Genomic DNA, 21,947 nt, shown 5'->3' on the forward strand with positions numbered 1-21,947 from the left:
AATGTGAAACTCGTGCTGTGGATTGGGTGTGTGTGTGTGTGTGGATGGATGGAATTAGATACCCATTGATCCACATTACAGTCAAGGAGGGGCCATACGAAACTTCAGAAAAGTGAACCAAGGCCCCACTTTAGATGTGAAGTCTAATCCAAAGTGTTTGGAATCAAGCATCTCCTTGTCTGTAACACTAAATCACTTTCTAAAGCAATAAGTAAATAAATTCTGTCCACACTCATATCACATATCCTTTGCTATGGGCAGTTCATGTACCTGGGAACCAGACAGGTCTGTTGTCCAGTTATAACACCTGAAGGCCCCACATGCCAATCAGCTGTGCAAAGTTTTGTTTAGTAATCAAAGCAGGAGTTACTCCATAGGGGGGAAAACAACAACAACAGGAAGTCAACACAGGTTTTCAGCGGCACTTGACATGAATAGCTGAAAGGAAGTCGCAACAGGAAGAAGCTGTTCAAAGTAGTGTTGAACAAAGCCAAAAGGAAAGGCGATGATTCAAATTCTAATGTGACCTTGTCACAAGAGTAAGCATTTTTGCAATGAAATCACCCCAAATGGAGATTTAGGATTATTTCCTTATCAGCATGTTGCCTGACCTTCCTTTTGGCTGGTTTCTGACTATTCGTGCATGAAGTCAAATGCGACTAAAGCCATTACAAAGCACTGAGACTGCACTGCCTGGCTCATTAGCTAAAATTGCAACCCACCCACCACAAAAGCCTATCCAGCAGCTCAGATCCAAGAGGGGGACCTTTTTAACAACAAAAGCAATTGACTTGGCTAAATAGTGAGATAATACTTACTCAGCATTGGCCAAAAAAGGGCTGTTTCTGGCATGAGTCGTCTTTTTTTTTTTTTTTAATATTACGGTTCATAATTCTCCTTTGTGGAACCAAAGCCATCTGAGTAAATTATCCTTCTGAGGAATTCTGCATGATAATTATTTGATAGGATATCAAAGATCTGGAATAAAGGAAGGTCACACTTTAAGCAACTTTTTTTCTGAAACCTTTCAAAGACTTCAGTGACCTTTTATCTCAGCATTCTTACCGCTGTCAAGGTTTGATCTTACAGTCACTGCAAGCAAAGTTCCCTCAGTTTCACAGAGATGTCATTGTCAAGACATCAATCTTATGCCCACTCACCTGGGAGCAGGCGCCATTGAACTCAACAGCAGTAGACATGGGTAGGTTTTACAACGCGTAAGGCATATCTGGCTGACATCCGGAGAGATTTTGGAAACCAACAACATTTTCTAAATGGAAAGAGATGGAGCAAAAGTTAGTTGACTGAGAGAAAATAAATAAAGTAAACTAAAACATAGTTTCAAACCTACCAACCAGGGCTGGCCCAGAGGAGATACTGAGTGCATTCCTTAGCTATACAAATCTCTTGGGTAGCAAACCACTTTGGGGAAGAAGCAGAAGCAGGTTGGCCGTTCATCAGCTGGGTTGATATTTACCAGGGAAATGAAGGTTATTTCTCTTTGAGTCCGTTTCAGTCCCCCAACCTGGAATTAGTGTCCATTTCCCTAATATAAGAAAGCTTTGCAATGGAGAATCGATACTTTGCAACAAAGCAGCTCAGACTGAGAGTTTATAATGGAAGCTGGAGGTTTCCTTCCTGGTTCTCTGCAGGGCCTTGATAAAGGCAGGTGCTTACATGTGCCTCTCCCATGTTCCGAATAGCTGCACATGCAGCAACTGGGTATTTCACTGGTGGCCCTGGAGCTTCTGTGTGGCTCACCATCCCTTCTGTTCCTGTGGTCCTGGAGGTGATGGGAGAGACAGGGGGACGTGTCAGACAGGAATCCAGGTAATATGTAGAGACCTCTGATTCAGCAGGAGAGATGGTGATTATGAGGGCACCTTTCCTTTAAAGAGCTCAAGGTGGCATCCATAGTTATCCCCCTCCTCCTTCTCCATATATTACCATCAAAACAACCCTGTAAGCTATGTTAGGTTAAGAGACAGTGACTAGCCCAAGGTTAGCCAGTAAGTCTCATGGCTGAGTGAGGATGCAAACCCTGGTCTCCCAGGTCACAGTCCAACACTCTAAACACTACACTAAACTGGCTATTCAGAGCTGCTGGCAGAGTTGGAGATCTCCAAAGAGACCCCTGGTTCCAGATCTGGGCATGGCTGAACCCTGACAAGCAGATGCCTGAAACAGGGCTTATTCTGCTTTGAGCCTCAATATTTAGAATAGTCTCATCAGGAAGGTCCTCTTCTTGCTTGCTTTCAGATTGGCAATTAATAATGTTTTGTTTCAGTGAGACTTTGCAGAAATTTCTTAAAAAGTTAATTTCATGCTGCTTCTGCCTTTAAGCAGGAATTCTAATATGTTTGCATCGATGTGCATTGTCTTATCTTTCTGGGTTGTAAACTGCCATTAATCTTTTGTATAAAGTTAGGATATGCATTTTGACAGATAAATAAATACATATTTGGAAGAAGGCGACTTCTGAGCCTCAGAAAGATTCAAATATATAGTGCAATTCTCTAAGTGCAAGTTGAAAACCCAAGTTGAAGTTATCAGACATCTAGTCTCTTTCAGAACCTCTGATGTCCAGTTTCGCTATCAAGCCACAATTTCAGCTGGGCTTCAACTGATCAAACCTATTTTGAATGCCAAGCTTCAACCATGGAATATGTGATATAGACTATATGTGTGGGAAACATATATAATTATTATATTGGAAAGTGAACCTTTGAACAAATGCAGAACTCGTTTTCTCTCACCACTGTATATCCATATAAAAACTTGAGAAGCTGCCTAAACCTTTTCCATACCTAAAATATTGTTGACACCGACTACAGGGTTTCAGACAGGAATTTTTTCTTAGCCATTATCTTGAGATGCCTGGGGCTAAACGTGGAACCCATTTTTTCATGAAAAGCATATGCTCTGGTGCTGCGCTACAGTCCATCTCTGCATTGGAAATATGCATGTGGGATTAGAGGCAATTAGATTCATATCAGGAACTGTGACATGTGTTATGTACTGAAGTTCTCATCCTGGGCCAGCAGGGGGATACTGTAGATAGTTTTCACTCAGGTCCACATATGCAAATAAGGGATTGAAAGTGACGTTCAGTGATTGGATAGTTACAGAAAATGGTTACTGTTGCGTTCTAGTGGAGCTCTATATAAGTAGCCCTTCAGTTCAGTTCTGTTCTGGCCTGTGAATAAACAAGAGCTGATTGAAGAATCGCTGTGTCGTCTGATATGTTCACCCACAATTTAACAACATGCAAGAAATGTAATCCTTGAGCCATGTGCCAATGGCGGGCAGGAAGAGAAGTGAGCAGAGCAAATGACATAAATGTTACAGTAGGGTAGTTTCTACACATGCCCCAGTCTATTCCTCCACCCACAGAAGCAGGAAGCATTATCAGAGTTCCAGGGCACATTCATTCCAGACTGGCAAAAACACTCCAGGAGGACGAGGAGCAGGGCCTGTGGGGGTGTGGCTTGTGGAGAATGGACGTGGCCTGGGGACAGATCTGAGGTTCAGATAGAGGGGTCTGGAGGGCCACATCTCCCCACCAGATGTGAGATTCCCCATCCCTGCGGTAGAGCATTCTCACAACATTGGGCGAGTTAAATCTGTGCATGACTAAAGCTATGCTGCAATAGTAAACCTCCAGTTCTACACAGGCTTACATACCTTCCTCATGGAGTGTTTCCTGCACATCAGTATGTTCAAGGTTGAGACCTCCCATCTGATTTCGCCCTTAGTTTCAAATAAATATGTCTCTGCAGGCTGCTGCAGCTCCCTTTTATTCAAGCAAAATACAGCCCAATGCCAACACCTTTCCAAAGTTTCAAAGAAGTGCAAATTTTATATATATATATATATATATATATATATATATATATATATATATATAGTATTTTTAAAACACCTTTTCACTTGAGCGGTTGCTGGGAACAAATGTCGGCTCCCAGCATGCAGGCTGGATGGTAAAATGACAAGGCCCAGGGTGCTGATTTACTGTTCTCACAGCCATCTTTTCCAACTGATTTATGGCAGTGCAGTGGGAAAGCCTTTGTAAGAAGTCAATTCACCTTAACAAGTAAAAATCACCCATCTGCCAGTTGATAAAGTGAGAACGAGCAGGGGAAAGGAAGAGCCTTATGTTGTTATTGTTTTAAAGGCTAATATAGAGACATCTGAAACGTTACGTTCTGTGGTCTGTACTAGATGTATCCCATCACATTACTTTAGTCAACCCAAAACTCTAATTGACTTAAATGAAGCCTGCATTTCAGGTAAGCTGCCAGATAATTCACTCTCAGCAAATACAAACTGCCTTTCAAAATTTCACATATTTCCCTTTTGTTCCCCTCCAGATACTGAGCACGAGGAGATCAGAGCAGAAGTACTGTACTGGTCATATAAAAAATGCCAACTTTAAGAATGTCAGGCTGCTGTAGAATCCACAAGATGCAGCAAATTGTACTGTATTGTTGTTGGCATCCGTCTGTCTCGGGAGATGATGGAGCAGTGTGCCTTTTGGGGTAAATTTCATCTGTCGGAGAGTTATAGTACCTGCTCTGACTGTAGAGACTGATATGGGAGAGACATGTTTTGTTGCAGCTGGGGCAGATGAAGGCATCCAGTTATGCTGCAGCAGATACACCATGGCGTTTATTCTCTCTGCACTCCTTCGTAGCAGTCATTTCTCCTCTGGTAATGTATCATATAGCCACAAGGAAATAAGCTGTGCTTTCCTTAGCAAAACAACAACAATCACAGAATAAACAAAAATAAGGGTAAAATGCTCAATAAGAAGTTACAAACATAGCAATAGATATTTAATATTCAATAAAATCCAAACTACAAACACATATTAATAAAGCATTCCTACACTCTATTTATAAAACATATGCCAATTGAAAACAGGTGCTCCTTGGCCAGACTTGTTTCAGCTTTTAGCCTTCATCAGTGGCCAAGTGTAGATGATCTACTACAAAATTAAAATTAATAAAAGTAATAATGGTTAGTACCTCTGATAGGGGGAAAACTATCTATAAATCTGTAAATTACTGTATGATAGTAACACCCGCCCTTAGGCTTTTGAGTAATAAATTCCTAACTATGCCATGAATGAAACTCATCCAGATGCAGGGTTCTATCAATCCCACACAAGAAATAAAAATACACATTCTTAAATTACAGAGATAATATATAATGTTTTGCTCTACATCCAGGTATGTCTGCCAGTACTTCCAGTGTTTAAGTATGGCTCCCTGTATTGGGCCATTATAACTGTCAAAAGTCAATGGCACCAACTTCCAAGGTTCTCACTGTTCCCCACCTCTTAGGTTTAAACTATTTTTCCGTTCCATCCTCCTAACCTTATACATGGTTTCAAAATTCTTCTAGGGTATTGACAGGTCTGAAGTTGTCCAAATATAATTTTAGACAGTTTAGCAAAATTGAATATTCCCAAACAATCAGCCTAAGTAGGAACTGCAGTACTTTTCATATGTCTTATGAAGGAGGAATATAAAAATGAAGGCTTTTCCCAATGTCTTAAACAACTGATGTTAAAATGTCATTGCATGATGAGGCTGGCGCCCTACAGTGATTGACTAGGGCAGCATTCGAAGGGGTCAACAAGACTGCTGCCACAGGAGATAAAAAGTGCAACATATGAAAATGACCAAAGACCACTGAGATATTATTTAAAGCTCCATTCACAGAAGTCTCTGTCTGATTTCATCAAGGGCATGCATTAAACCAGTAGGTTTTTTTCACCTGTTAATTTTTCACTGAAAATAAGTTTTCCATTCTGGCATTGGAGGGGGGAGAGGTATATACTTCAAATGTTTTTACAATGCATTTTCCCCCCATTGTGCGCTGCAGGAAACTCTTATGTGGAGCTGACTGTCAGTTCCCTAGCAGCCTTCTTGTTTTATGAGGTCTGTGCCATAAATATCCCACAAATGTAGAAAGAGTATCCCCTCTTCTGTAGGATTAGTTCACAGACAGGCCTTGCTAGGCTACAGTTCAGCTTTTCCACGATAACCATTGGATTTATGGCCTAGTCCTCTTCTCAGGTCACATCCACACATACGTTTAAAGCACATTTAACACACATTCAAAAGTACATGCCTTTCTACAAAAAATCCTGGTAACTGTGGTTTGTTAAGGGTATTGGGAATTCTAGTTACATGAGGGGTTAATGGCAGTTCCCAGACTTCCATGGGGAAAACCATGGAATCATAGAGATGGAAGGAACCCTGAGGGTCATCTGGTCCAACCCCCAGCAATGCAGGAATCTCCAATAAAGCATGGCCATCCAACTTCTGCTTAAAAACCTCCATTGAGGGAAAGTCTACCACCTTCTAAGGGAGTCTGTTCCACTGTCGAACTGCTCTTACTGTCAGAAAGTTCTTCCAAATGTTCAATAGGAATCTTCTTTCTTATAACTTGAATCAGGTCTCCTGCACCTTTCAGTGCAGAAGAAAACAAGCTTGCTCCATCTTCCATGTGACAGCCCTTTAGATATTGGAAAATGGCTATTGTATCTTCTCTCAGTTTCCTCTTATCCCAGCTAAACATGCCCAACTCCCTCAACTGTTCCTCAGAAGGCTTGGTTCCCAGACCCTTAGTCATCCTGGTCACCATCCTCTACACATTTTCCAGCTTGTCAATATACTTCTTAAACCGTGGCACCCAGAACTGGACACAGTAGTCCAGGTGTGGTCTGGCCAAGGCAGACTAGAATGGGACTATTACTTCCTTTGAGCTGGACACCATGCTTCTGCTGATGTAGCCTAGAATAGCATTAGCTTTCTATTGCAGTTTCATCACACTGTTGCAGCAAAAAAAAAAAATGCTAATGCTATAATCATATGCCTTTAAATGTTCATTAGATGTGCTTTTAAAGTATGGTGTAGATGTAACCTCAGATTAGTAGCCAAACATGTAGCAAAATAATTTGACAGGCCCAGATTAATTGCAATGCAAAACCAAAGGAATTTCAGCAACCGTGTTATGCTTCCGCCCGGCTCACTTTCTCGCCATTTAAACAACCTCCTACTTCAAATCCATATTAACTATAAGTGTTTAGATATTGTTTCATTCCTTTTCAGAGCACATGCGACAATATTCATTCTTCTCTCCATTGTTGCATTCTGTGACATGAGCCAAAAGGAAGATCGAAACTCAGCAGCTCTGTGTCAAGGAGCATAGAGTATGAGAGCAAAAAGCAGAAACTCTTCTGCTTCCCTTGAGTTCAAAATAAGTGAATTCCCTCGTTCTTCTCTGCTTGAGATTTGTTCCTGAACACCCACAGCACTATTCCAATGCATTTGCACCAAAAATAAAAGCTTTTATTTATTCTCACCTTCAGCAGAGCAAAGAACATGAAAGAGCTATTTAGATAAAAACTAAAAAGCCTACTAAGAATATTTGTGTTACCAGAGAGATAACAGATACACTTCAAAGTTCTATTCCATGCTATATATATTTTCTATTATTGGGCTCTATGTAACTGTGCAAGCATGCTTACATAGAGCAGGAGGGAATCCATCACTTAATACTAATTACACAATATATGGAAGATTTCTACCATCAGCTATCTAACGATTACTGTGCATTCAATAACTTTTATTTGATTAACTCCCTTGGCTGTAAATGGGACTTATTGCTCCTCTGTTGGGCACAAATGTTATAATTTGGAGAATAACATATTGCAGTCCAAAGTATCACTGGGTTTGTTCCCTTTGAGATATCTCAGGCAGACTAATGATTTTCATTTCAGATTTTCATTTCAGTCTCTACTTTTCATTGCTATGAGGCTTTTGTGGCAACCACAAAATGCTAACCAAAGCAAAATGCAGTTTTAATACTGGGTGAATCAAATATAACAAGGCCTGGAAGGTATACAGTTTTGAAAAATCATGCTATTAGGCGAGCCTCAGCAAATTATAAAATAATGCATTTGTGAGTAAACCTATACTTTTTTTCATCCTTCAGCCTCTGGTTGCACTACAAAACAACTTCTGAGGTAGTAGAGTTTTTTTTTTTTTTTTTACTTAAACAAACATAATTCTTTATTCTTTAATGGTATAAAAACGGCCTATGCAGGAAGAACTGGGCCAAATTCCTTATCTACCTGTGGAAAGAAGAGGTAAGACCAGCTTATTGTTTCTGCCCCCACCCCACAAGACACACTGCATCTTTGCCAAATGAAATATACTCCGAGTCCCGCAGTGATTTCATGCTTTTTATTGCAGCTTGTAAAACAGTGATTGAATTTCCCCAAAAAACCTCAGGCTTTTATATACATTATTTACACAATGAGTCCCATCTGATTGGCTGATTCAGCTTCCCTCCTGGAGCCTGATTGGTCTTCTCCTGCAGGCCAATCAGTTGTAGCATTCTACGATCCTACCAGCCTAATAGGCTGATTCCTCCTAGAGCCTGATTGGTCTTCTCCTGCAAGCCAATCAGTTGTAGCATTCTACGATCCTACCAGCCTAATAGGCTGATTAACTTCCTCCTAGAGCCTGATTGGTCTTCTCCTGCAAGCCAATCAGTTGCTGCATTCTAGGATCCTACCTGCCTATTGTTATAGGCTCCAAGCTTAGTACATAACACCAACTCTAATTACAATGGTAATTCCAGACCTCTCTGTGGTAGGAATTCAAGCACATGCCAGAAATTAAGGTCAATAATTTAGTATGATATCATTCATATAATATTTTTATAACAATTCTCTTGGTTGATTTTTACAAACTCACTTTTCATCACTGATCTCCATCTTAAATTCCTTCTCCCAGTTTTCTTTTAATTGGCTATATATGTTTGTGCATTTCTCCACCAAGATTTTATATACTTTGGAGATCAGATCCTTTTGTCCAAATAGAAAAAGAAAAGAAAAAGAAAAAACTTTCACATATTGTTAGATCTCGACTTATCTTGTGACATTTTTTTTATTTAACACAATTTATAGGCTATTTATTTATTCTAAATCTAAGTTTACCTAAAACACTATAAAATACTTACTCAAAAATACAAAAAAACACACAACAAACAAGTAGACATAATAAAACAATCAGAATACAGATAAAATCAGCGAAATTTAAAATATGGCTGGCTAGGAACGTTTGCTGAAACAATTCAGTGTTTAGCAGGCATTGAACAGTCCAGGGCACTGGGACTGCCACCATAAAAAAATATTTCTGACAAGCTATATATACTATATATAACTTCTAATTTGTATATATGGCGGGGGAAGACTTAATGGTTGTGTTTTTTCACCTATCTGATCATATAATAAAATGATCCCATGTGATAGAAAATCCTTATATTTAGCAAATCTATATTTAAAACAACTAGAATAACCCCTTAGTTATGTTGCGGACCAGAAACACCCATTATTAACAGGAGCCAGTGGAGGGATGATCGGAGCTGTTGTCCAGATTCCCATCCCTATTTTGGGAAGTTTACCAATGCCAGGTTCAAAATGGGAAAACACAGCTTCTGAGAGGAAATTAAGCAGCTGCATATGTTCCTGTCCATTCCCCCATCCCTATCTCAGTCATCTAACATCCCACAATCTGATGCAAATGGTCAGAGCTCCTCCAGGTATATAAAGAACAAGCAGGGTAGGAAGGTGGATGTCAAGATCAAGGAGGTAATGGGCTGGGAAAGCTATATCCATCTTATATTTTGCCACATTTGGGATATTTAGAGGTGCCTATAAACATTATCCTGCTTTGAATCCAAAATCCTAGCCTGTTGAAATTTTCTGTGTTTGTGTGTGTGTATGTGATTTCACAGAAGCATTCATCTCTTGGGGGGGGGGGCTCTGTCCTTTTAATAACTTCTGCTTGCTGGTTTCATTCTCTCCTTCAAATGTGTTTTCTAACTCTAACCAAGGAAGGCCAGGTGACCTATACACAGCAATTTCACCTATACAAACAGGAGATATAAAATGTTGACATATCAATATCACAGGTGTCAATAACTGTGTCAGGCAACTGAGTCACAAGTTAAATCTAACAAGATTTATCTTTATAATGAAAACATGCACAACTACTGCATCACTCAGTAAGGCCAAATTCCATCCCGTTCCTGTTTCCTGTGCTGTCTGTCATACTTTATCTCTCAGCAAGAAGTGTTCCAATGCTATTGTTTATGGGTGTTACTATATCTAATAACCACACTTAGGCAACCTATGGACTTTTGGCAATCTAGGAGAGCACTGGGCATCTTTCTTTCAGTTGAGAAAATGTCACCCTGACAAACTAGAATATCTAAAGTTGGTGAAAGATAGGCATGTCTGGCACCAGTGGTAAGTCAGATCGGGCACTACTGAGGGCCTCAGGTCCAGAAGGGCCCTTCATTTGCCTGATCTGCCTGTTTACTCACCACCTGGCCTGGGTGATGATGTGTGGGTACCATTTGGAAGTCCAACTCAACCTCCACCCACAGATGTCATGTAACCATCCACCTCCACTGTCCATCTCCATGCTGCCTTGCATGGAGGCCAAAGGCTTCTCGGAGCAAAGCATTCTGCACAAGGAGTCTATATCAGTTTGACTTCTTTTGATCAAGATGAAAGACTTTACCTCTAGCCACTAAGAACTTCGGGTTGAATGTTGTAAAATACGTACTATTAATTTCCATTTTCATCAGCTGTCGTGTGACCCAGCAAACAAAAAAGCAGAGGGATAGCTGGCACTTGAAGTCTTATGACTGAAATACGCTTCAAAGATAGTTTTTTCAATTTTTTTTTTTTAAAAAAACATGCAGGTTCTGTTATCCAAACACAATGAATTCTCAGGAAATCATTTATTAGTTAAGCATTCACATAGCAAATCAGCAATTTCCAGTGATTCCTACGAATTTCAAATGTGTTTGCGACCATGGAATTTTGACTCCAAAACAATGGAAAAACCCGGGAGAACCCAGGAAATGAAAGCTTGCAAAAGCAAATAAATAAAGGAAAAAAGGTTCTCTATTTGTCCAATCTCTCCCTCTTCCTTCCAGCTGCTTCCTACCATGGTTTTCAGAAAAGCGGCTGCCGCTGACCAACAAAACACAAAAAGCAAGGCTTGTTTAAGGTTGCTTACTTGATTACAGTGGGGGGAAAAGGATAACAGGTGGTTACGTCCAGTCCAAGGCAACTATGGGGTGCGGCCCTCATGTTGCTTCAGGCCGAGGGAGCCAGCTGTTTGTCCACAGACAGCTTTCTGGGTGATGTGGCCAGCATGAATAAACCGCTTCTGGTGCAAAGGAACACCGTGATGGAAGCCAGAGCGCACGGAAATGCTGTTTACCTTCCCACCACAGCAGTACCTATTTATCTACCAGCGCTGGTATGCTTTCGAACTGCTAGGTTGGCAGGAGCTGGGACAGAGCAATGGGAGCTCACCCCGTCTGTGGATTCAAACCACTGACCTTCTGATTGGCAAGCCCAAGAGGCTCAGTGCTTTAGACCACAGTGCCACCCGGTACCTGCGTGTAGTTGCTTCTATATTTCCCAGTGTAAAAGAGTTTAAGGAAACATATTCTAAATTATATAGTATATTAATTAGAGGTGTGTCACCATATTCTGTTATCAGCAACATAGTGAATCATTTGCATGTAAAGTTCACTGTCTATAAGGGTGAAACCTAAGACCAGACTTTCAAAAAACTGTCTTCCTTTCACAAGAAGCCACAGGCAGATGCCTTAGATTACTGTATCTAGCTGTTTTTCCATCATAGATATGCTTTCATTGTTCCTGCATAATAGTTGTGCAAGTGTCCATCTGCATAGTCAATAAACCAACACACATTTTTTCTTTTCTTCTCAGATTGCCAAACCACAGTCCTAAAAGTATACTGAAAAGTCATTTAGCCCAATCATATGAATCATTGCAGGGTCCACTGTAGCTAAACCATGTCAGCCAGTGATGTTCAGGCTCATCTTAAAAACATCAAAAGCTGATTTTAAAATTCTCCAGGTAAGCTTGTCCCATTGGTCAACTTGTATCACTGCTGAGAATTTCTTATATAATCTAATCTAAATCTGCCTTCCAGCAGGGAAAAACTACGGCTTCCTTCTTGTCGGCTGCTGTAGAAGCTATAGAGAGCAATTATTCTCCATCTTCTTTGAGGCAATCTGAGTATCTGGGGGTTTTTCACCAAAAATATACCCACCAGTCAACATTTCTCTACTTTATAATCAAAAATAATTCAATGTGCAATCACAACTTATCGCAAAACTTTTCTGATATGGAAAGGAAAATAAAAATAAAAATCAGCAACCATAAAATACGAATGGTTTTCCCAGATAACAAGGTCACACTAATTTGGCCTTATTACCCTGATCCCTATTGTCCTCGCTCTCAATAAGCCCCATGTTTCTGCATTCTGTAGTCATTGACTCCTGAATTCTTTAGCACCTGTGGGTGTGATGCATCAAATCCTGCTGATTACGATTCATTCCAATTGGACAAATTATACAGTATTCATTGGCTGTTCTTTTTCCTGTCCGTGAAATAGAGGCACATTAACAGTGAAATCCTAAGCTCACTTACCAGAGAGCAACCTCCAATGAGCTTAGTGAGGCTTACCTCTGAGTAAGCAAGCTTAGGCTTTCACTGCACTTATCATTTTGAACTGCTTGTTAAAACATGGTGTAGCCATCTTCTCTCGTTTTGTCATTTATGGACGAGTTCAGCTTATTTTCTTCTGCCTACTTCCCCCCACTTCTACAGCATACTCGCAGAACATATTTGTCACATGCCAAGCATCCTCTGCTGAATCCAATTCCTTCTGTGGATTTTCTACATTGCTGGCATTTTCCTCCCTATTAATAAGTCATTTCGTATATGGAGAGACTTGTATGATAGCCTGATTTCTAGAAAGCATTTTATATATGCAAAGGAAATTGGGTTCTTCGTGGCCTTGTCAAACAACATGGAGCTCAAGCTGAACAAAGACTTGCTTAACATTTCTATCCTACTTTCTGCTAATGTTACTTGACCTTTCTGGAGCTAAATCTAAGGTCCTATTTGACATTGTCTTTCTACTCCGTCAGCCTGAGCCTTCAGTGCTGTCAATCATTTGGAGCTCCTCAACTCCCTCTTCTCTTTGGGCTTTAATTGACACCATCCTCTTTTCCGACTATCTAGCTTCTCTTTATTTCTACCATTTTCTAGTAATCCTACAAAGCTCTGTCCTTCAGCTCTTGTTTTTCTCCTGAGTACCCACTTTCACATTCATGGATTTAACTATCAACTTTGTAAAATAATAGATACATCAGCAAGTGCCCTTTTCCTATCAATGTTGGCATAATCCCAAGACATTTAGGAATATAAAGAAAAGCCAGCCGGGAGCTCTGAACAACAATTCTTTTCTGTGTGCTTGCAATAAATGCAGGCACTGAATAGATGCAAAATACTGTAGTAGGCAGGTGTTCCGAGGTAGGAAGAGACAATAGAATAACTGGGGAACATTCAACATGATAAAACATTTATACCAGGGGGAGCCAATGTGGTGGCCTCCAGATATTGTTGGACTACAAGTCCCTTCATCCCCAATCATAGGTCATGTTGTGGCTAATGGCCAATTGGCTGTGGCTAATAGGAGATTGAGTCCAACAACATCTAGAGTGTGCATGTGGGTGAGCCGTGTGGTCCTCTCTGACATTAGTCACCTACAGTGCTGGAGCAGATGGAGGACTTGTTAATGATGCCAACTGCAACTCACCGTTGGATGACTGAGAGTTGCCCTTGGTACATTTTTCTGCTTTGCTGATTCCTGGAGGTATGCAGGCAAGGCTCACCAAAACTATTTAGAAGCTGATCACCCAAGCAATTCAGAATCTTATAGAGTGCTTTGCCTAGTCGGTTCTTGATTATAGCAATTGCCTAAAGCTTTTTGCATGCATTTGGTTTGAAGTAATCTGAAAATACCAAGCGTTTATATGAGAACATAAATGCAAGACAGGGTATTTATTCATTATTCAGTACAGTGGTACCTCTGGTTATGAACTTAATTTGTTCCGGAGGTCCGTTCTTAACCTGAAACCGTTCTTAACCTGAGGTACCACTTTAGCTAATGGGGCCTCCTGCTGCTGCCATTCCGCCGGCACGCGATTTCTGTTCTCATCTTGGGGCAAAGTTCTTAATCCAAGGTACTACTTCCGGGTTAGCAGAGTCTGTAACCCGAGGTGTTTGTAACCTGAGGTGTTTGTAACCCAAGGTACCACTGTATTCAGGTCATTCAAATAAAAAAGGAAAACTTCTGTGTTTACCAACTCTCTTTAATTAAATTAAGACATAGCAGCTTGGTTCAGAACGAACCACTTGATCAAACCATAGTCAAAGATTGAAGCTGCTTTGCAAACCTAGGTTTAGAGGCCAAGTGCAAACCAGAGTTCATCTGTTTGGATGCAACTAACTGAAGCAGAACATAGGATAAGAGGCAGGCATAGGGCTCATTTTCATTGTACCAAACTATACCACCCCTAAGCCACTGTGGTTCCTAGCAGTTGGTGTTCAATACCATACTGCCATGGATCATTTAAATATATTTTGCATGTTACTTTTATGTGATGTAGAACAAGTTCTAGATTGGTTCAACATGAGGAGTCCATGGACTAACAATGTTACTCCAAAGCCAGGCCATGTCATTTGTGAGAGAGGGTAGATGTAACGCCAAGGTCATTGCATTTTATTATTTCATGTGAGCTGACTTGAGGTTCCTTCTAGTTCAAAAAGCACATATAAATTAGAACAATAAGTAACCTCAAAAAGATGCAAGCCCTGCCTAAAACAGTTTTGCAAAACTTCTGCAGAGATGGGACTAGAGGGGGTAAAGAGAATGAACCAATTTCTCTCTTTTTGAGAATCTTGGGTAATTTACATAGCAAAGCACAGCTGTTCAGTACAAACCTCTTTACCCTGAACGCATCTTAAGAAACCTGTATCAATACATCAATGTTGTGTCCATACTAATGGAAGAAGTACAAATCATCAATTATATATGATTTACTGCATAAATCATAAAAATATTGAGACTCAGAGAGTATTTTTGAACAGGAAATCTGTTCTTTATTAAAGCAATGTTCTTTCCCTAGATAAAAGCAGACAGAAGACCCTTGCTGAGATCATGGAGAGTAGCTACATCAAGTCAGAAGAGGTAGCATCAAGCTAAAAATATACATAAAGAAATTTCATATGTTCAAAATCAGAACTGCTACAATTGCTTCGGTTTCCTTAGACGAACATGATTTTTAAAGTGACAAAGGTTGCAATCCTATGGTCCTTACAAGGGCATGCCAGGGGCCATATGCTTCATTTAATTCCCCTTCGCAAGGGTGGATAAAGAGGATCAAACTTCATTTCTGCCTTCTCCATGAGCCTGCAGAAAGCTGCAGAGGCTGGGAGAGACCCCCTGTCTGTCTGAAATCCTGGGGAGCTGCTGCCAGTCAGTGCAGAAAATAGTGAATTAGATGGACCAAGGGTCAGAGTCAGTATAAGGCAGCTTCCTATGTTCCTACATTAGTGCAGGTTTCAGAATGACCTCTGCAGTCCTTGTATCAAACCCTTATTGGTTAAGTTTTCTTGATATGTTATTTTTTGGGGGGAAACAAGATATACTTAGCTTGTTTTTCTGATAACGTACTCATCAGAAAATAGACCAAATTTCCACTTCAAACCGCTGCTCGACTTGATTTCAGAAGGACATTTCTGGGGTTGGTTACCTTTGAATGAAAAGTGGATCTGATTTCATTTATCAATTTCATATATCATTCAAGATTGAGTGATTTGCATCTTATGTTTCTAGATATTATTTATTTTGAAGGTTAGCCGTTTTCATTTTAAACTATCTTAGGGAAAGAGAGCACACAACCAAATTTCAAACATACATGGGATAGTGAGTTTTTATGGTTTCATATTGTAAGCACCACATGTAGGCATGTAATGTACACTTATCAAAATAGCATTGGTTGATCTCTATATGGCAATTAATCAGTCCATCAGTCATCACAAAGATGTGACTGAATAGGCATATGGCCTTACATTAGGGCAGATTGTTAATGCTGAGGCATGGGTTGCTTTCAGCTTTGTGACTGTGATGCTATGAGCTGCATCACACTGGAAACTACGGAATAAGGAAAAAGCAACTATTACAAGACATCTGCCTGAGACCTCTAAAACATAATGATTATACTATAAAAATTGGCCATTCTAGCTAGGTCTGGTGGGAGCTGGAAGTCCCATAAGATTCCCCTTCCTTGGCTCAGACATCAGAAACACAGACTGGTTCTATACAGTCTTCTTGGATGGCATGTTTTCTGTGCTTAACTGCCAGCAAATAGGGTTTGTGGTTTACTTGTAGTTTGGAAAAGTGTTCCTTTAACTATTATCTGTTTCTTTGGCAGTGTCAGCGTATTTCATTTACTTCTACTCATAGCATTTTGTGTTGTTGTGGGAGGGGGAAACAAATATGCAATGCAGGAGTCAAAATAAAACGCACTCTCTCTCGTTAAATCTGATGTAATTCCTTTGCTTTGACATAGCAGCTAGTGCTTCCTAGGTTTCCAAAGATTCTGCAACGAATAAAGCAACATAGACAGGGATTATATACTACACAGCAGCACATATCGGGCCCATCCTTTACCATCCATTATTCACTAATAGTTATGCCACCAAGGCAGGCTGGTAAGTAGCAAGTGCTTATTGCCCAGTAACACCAAGTATGGCTGGACAGACAAATATATTGCATTTGTAAAATAAAAATTAAAAAAATAGGAATATGGCAAATGCACATTGTTTATTGGAAACAGGAACTACCAGTAGCTTAGGTCCAAGATACTACTTTATTCATTACGCACTACAGTGTAATGAGGTGTTTACAGGCTGGCCTGCGCAGGTGTATAACTGTATATAGAAGGTGTCAAATCTCACTGTAATTTATCTTCTCTGTTGATGAGATGTGGCATGCAATTTTGTACACTGACAGCTCAGTTAGCTAAATGTCATTGGCCTGCATAAAAATTGAAACAAGAAGGGTTAACACCCACAATATCAATCACTTGTGTTTCTGTAAGGCGATGGCTCATATGCATACTTCACTTCTGCTTTACCAATGTGAACATGCCAAGAAAAGAAATAATGAGCAAACAGGGATGCAACCTCCAGAGACTGAATTGTCTGATGGATGGATGGATAGATAGATAGATAATAAATAGATGTGGACTTAACCCACAAAAAATAAGTGGAACTCTGATAACAGAGTTAGGATTGTGCTCTCCACTCCACAGGAGGGAAAAAACCCCAGCCGTGATTACCAAAATAACATTCATGCTATCACTTAACATTAAACCTAATAATACCAGAATATATTTAAAAAAAAACACACACACACCACTTTTGGAATAGAGTATTTTCCATTATATCTGCAATTACAATCCATCTCCTTTCTCCAAATCCTGCCTTATCTTTGGACATAGAATTAGGCCCCACCCTGCACCACAGAGAACTAGTAGGCTTCTGACTGACTGCATGATTAGCGATAGCTCACCAATGGAAGAACCAGATTGAACTATTCAGAACTATTCTGAACTAACCCTGAATATAGCAGAATGCAATTATCACTAATAGGGAGAATCTCGGCGATAAAAAATGACTATATCCCCCAAAACGCTATTTTTATTCCAAACGATCCCAATACTTAATGATACATGATGTCTGAAAGATTGGCGAAAAGATCTGTCTATTTATATTTGAAGAGGGAAGAAACCTAGGATAAAACACAAGATTCTCATTGATATAAAAGATAGAGGAGGTTTTGGACTCCCTGACTTAGAATTGTATTTCGAAGGTGCTTGTTTGTTGGATAAAATACTGGGTATTGCTAGGGGGGGGGGGAAACAGTGACTAGATTTGGAGGGCCACGATGTCAAATGTGGTTGGCACGCTTGTATTTGGTACGGCAAAGCTGGAATATGTAGCCGGCTTACCATTGCTGGGCAGTTTTGCCGGGCAGCTTCCTCCCGTGACCGACTCTGGGGTTGCGGAGCTCATCTCGCTTTATTGGCTAAGGGAGCCGGCATACAGCTTCCAGGTCATGTGGCCAGCATGACTAAGCCGCGTCTGGCGAACCAGAGCAGCGCACGGAAACGCCGTTTATCTTCCCGTTGGAGCAGTACCTATCTATCTACTTGCACTTTGACATGCTTTCGAACTGCTAGGTGGGCAGGAGCAGGGACCGAGCAACAGGAGCTCACCCCATCAAGGGGATTCAAACCGCTGACCTTCTGATCGGCAAGCCCTAGGCTCTGTGGTTTAACCCACAGCACCACCCGCATCCCTGACTATCATTAACTAATAGAATATGTTAAACATATTTAAATACTTGGGAGAAAATAAAGGCATCTGCCTGGCACTGAACTATATTAAAGTTGGCATCAGGCAAGCCCCTTTGGGGACAGCATTCCAGAAACATGGAGCTACTGCTGAAAAGGCCATCTCTCCACTCTCCACACAGAGAAAGGCCTTTATGGTGCACAGACGGCCCAGGTAGGCTCACATGGGAAGAGATGGCCGGAATCCCAAGTTGTGTAAAGCATCACTGATTAAAACTAACACCTCAAGTAAGGACTTTAGTTATTTAAAAAGATTTGTAGGGTTCAGGTATGCTAAACCAGAGTATCCAGTCTCCAACACAGAGAGAGGTTGATAATCTCTTGCCAGTTCATATGGCAGACTGATGTTGATGAAGTTGTACAACACCGGCATGCTTGACTAGGCTGGCACCCTGCCGTGATTGCCCATGGCAGTATTTTGAGGGGTCGACATAACAGTTGCAACAGATGAAAGGTGCATGTGGCATAAGGACACGTCAAGGACTTCAAGGTGACTGACTGATGTTTTGTTTAAATATGCAATCACATGGCCTTGGTCTGTGGCAATTTTTGACACACGAAACTGAGCATCATCTCACTAGCAATGAATGTTGGTCTGCAGGATTTTTGAGTGGGTGGATGTAATTTAAATGTATGGTGTATACACAGCCAGGAGCACCCCTTGTATAGCCAGCCAGCCAGTTTCCTCTGTAAGTTTCACATTCAATAAAGTTGCCAGTTGGGTATGCAACGCACCTCTGTCTGGCTTCCTCTTTGTGATACTCAATACACATTACTCCACTTCTGCAACACCACACAATATACTGTAATATCATAACTAGGTACTGGACAGTCCATGTATTGCCTAAAGCAGTGTTTCCCAATCTTTGGTCTCCAGCTGTTTTTAGACTACAATTCCCATCATCCCTGACCACTGGTCTTGCTAGCTAGGGATGATGGGAGTTGTAGTCCAAAAACAGCTGGAGACCAAAGGTTGGGAAACACTGGCCTAAAGCACCAACAAAAAAATACTGCTAGCCTGTTTTCCAGTGTATTTGGATTTTGCTTGTTCCTGATTCACTTCACAGCTAGCAGGTGTCTCCATGCTGAATTTGAAATGGTTTACGAATGTAATGCAACAGCAAAATAATGGGGGGGGGGGATAAACCAAACCAACAACAACAGAGCAACAAGTAGGAATCAAAACCACCTTATTATGTATAATTCTCACACAAGTCCTCTATAATTGTAGACACCAAACCTGAAGGACACTCTTGAATATTCTTTTCACAGCTCTTGCGGTAAACAGAGGCTTCCCCTTGTTATTACAATGCAGCTCCATTTGTTATTATTCCCTGTTCATGTGAAATCTAAAAGCCAACAAGGGAATTTAGAAAGACAAATGTGACATTCAGGAAGAAAATCCAATGTAATTTTATTTGGGGAGTTTCTCGCATAACGCATTCAACTCCCCAGGTACATCAAGTAATTTAGACAGAAGATGTAAGTAAATTCTAACAAATGTACAGGTACTTTCGAAAGCGGGTGCTTTCATGCCATATCCCCAGGTTTTATTATTAGCATGACTCTTGTCCTAATTGCAGGGTATAAAAACAAGGCATGCCACAGACCTGCTGAGGAGCAGCGGAGTGCCTACAGGCTGCATTATAAGGGCAGGCCTTCACATTTGTGCAACATGTGATCTTTTTATCACTCTCCTGGCAATGAAGGGGGTTGGGAATCAGTAGTAAATCAATTAAAAGTGTTAGCGCTATTGGCAGGCTAACAAGTAAATACTGACAGTGTGGTAAATTGAAAAAGCTCCTCCTGGCATGAAAGTGAGAGCGATGGCGTAATTTAAGGGTAGCAGGAGGTTGAAAGCCACAGTACAAAGAGACCAGGGTAGATTCGCCATGTGTGCAGAGTTTAACAGGATGTTAATTGTGCATTAAGAGTACACAAATAGGCAGGAGTGTGGCAGGGGCATTTTGTTCTTGAAACAAAGAACAACCTCCACTGCAGAGTCGGAACGAAGGACGGGATGAATGCCAGCACATTCTCTTTTAGATAAGGTGGGATTCTATAGCATCTTAGAAGATTCCATTTCAGAAAGACTTAAGAAATCTGGGCAAAAGCAAGTATCCTGGCAGAGGCATCTGTTAGTAGAAGAGAAAGTATATGTTCCAGTGACTTGTTCCAACTGGAGTACCAAAATAAGACATATGAAGGTGCTAAGGAAAGACTTTTGACCGAAACTCACAGGGCAGTCTTCAGATGATAAGTTGCTACTTTCAGGAACCAACATGAGGCTGGCATCTCCTTTTACTCTTCTGGTCACTGATGGCCACAGAATGCCAGGCTTGATTATAGAATCATAGAGTTGGGCTGGACTTCAGAGGTAATCTGGCCATCCTCTTGCCAACGCAGGAAGTCCATGTCTACAGCATCCTCAGAAAGAATCCCCGATGCACCTTTGCTCTAAGCTGAAAGCATTCTCTCTGTGTTCTTGATTCACCAAGCAGCACTCTTTCACTTTACTCTTCCTGTTATAGTAAGTTAACTAGACAGTTAAAGCAGGATAAAGCAAACCTGTAGCTGGGTTGCTTTGTCTCTCCCTCCTCAAACCAAATAAATAAAGTAAGAAGAATATTGCATTTTGTTACGTTCAACCTATTTATCTACTTGCACTGGTAGCTTTCTAATGGCTAGGTTGGCAGAAGCTGGGACAGAGCAATGGGAGCTCACCCCGTCATGGGGATTCAAACTGCCAACCTTCCGACTAGCAGGCCCAAGAGGCTCAGTGGTTTAGACCACAGTGCCAACTGTGTCCCTTACAACCTCTATGGATAGTGATGTGCTATGAGTTGGGGAGGAAATGAAGGCTACCCAGCATAGTGGTATTCACAATTCCTAACATCATGTATTTTCAGAATAAGATTCATTCAGGCTGCTTTGCCCTCTGAATTATAGGCTCTCCTTCACTCTAATTTGTTGTGCTTCTCAATTGCTGGCAAGTTGGCAAGTGGCTATATCATTATTTCTTTAAACATAAGCAACAAAGTCCTGTTACTAGAGCCAGCAATTACCAGCGAATCACATTGTTTGAATTCACTGTTAATTGAAGTCTTGCCATCTGCTATTGCACGGAGTAGGATGGGATACCTTCTTAGAACCAATTCCAACATAATATGAGAAGTGTATGCGGTGAATTTATGAAGCAATCCCACGAGAACATATAGGTGAAAAGATGACCCTGAGATAGATTAAGCTTTTCTGGGGGGGGGGTGGCTTAAAAAGCAATATTTTAGTTTCTTGTTGGCGCTTGCTCATAGGATTATGCCTGGCAAGTTACAAGAACAGATAGTCTGTGTGTGCATATTCATAGAATCATTGCAAATAATTATTGTTGGAGTTAAATCAGTAGCCTTGAGCACCATTTGGTGGAAACACAGCAGACAAATTTCACAAGCAACCAAACAATAATAGCCAAATTTCCCAACAAGTGTGCTGCACGTAAAATCCAAAAATTGTGCCACTGTAGTGTGCACTTATGCTACAGAGAAAGA

General features: G+C 40.8%; 1 long non-coding RNA gene across 1 annotated transcript in view; it reads right to left on the reverse strand.

Annotated features, from left to right (window-relative positions):
- The window catches only part of LOC309367311, a 66,198-nt gene that overhangs the window by 2,939 nt on the left and 41,312 nt on the right, over window positions 1-21,947 (reverse strand). The window contains exons 3-6 of the long non-coding RNA XR_014167021.1: window positions 8,775-8,884; window positions 4,570-4,751; window positions 1,161-1,270; window positions 819-978 (exon numbers count right to left, since the gene is read on the reverse strand). This is a non-coding gene — a long non-coding RNA (uncharacterized lncRNA). The remainder of the gene's footprint in view (window positions 1-818; window positions 979-1,160; window positions 1,271-4,569; window positions 4,752-8,774; window positions 8,885-21,947) is intronic.

The sequence above is a fragment of the Podarcis melisellensis genome, assembly GCF_964234715.1.
Source record: "Podarcis melisellensis genome assembly, chromosome: 3".
Lineage (NCBI taxonomy): Eukaryota > Metazoa > Chordata > Lepidosauria > Squamata > Lacertidae > Podarcis > Podarcis melisellensis.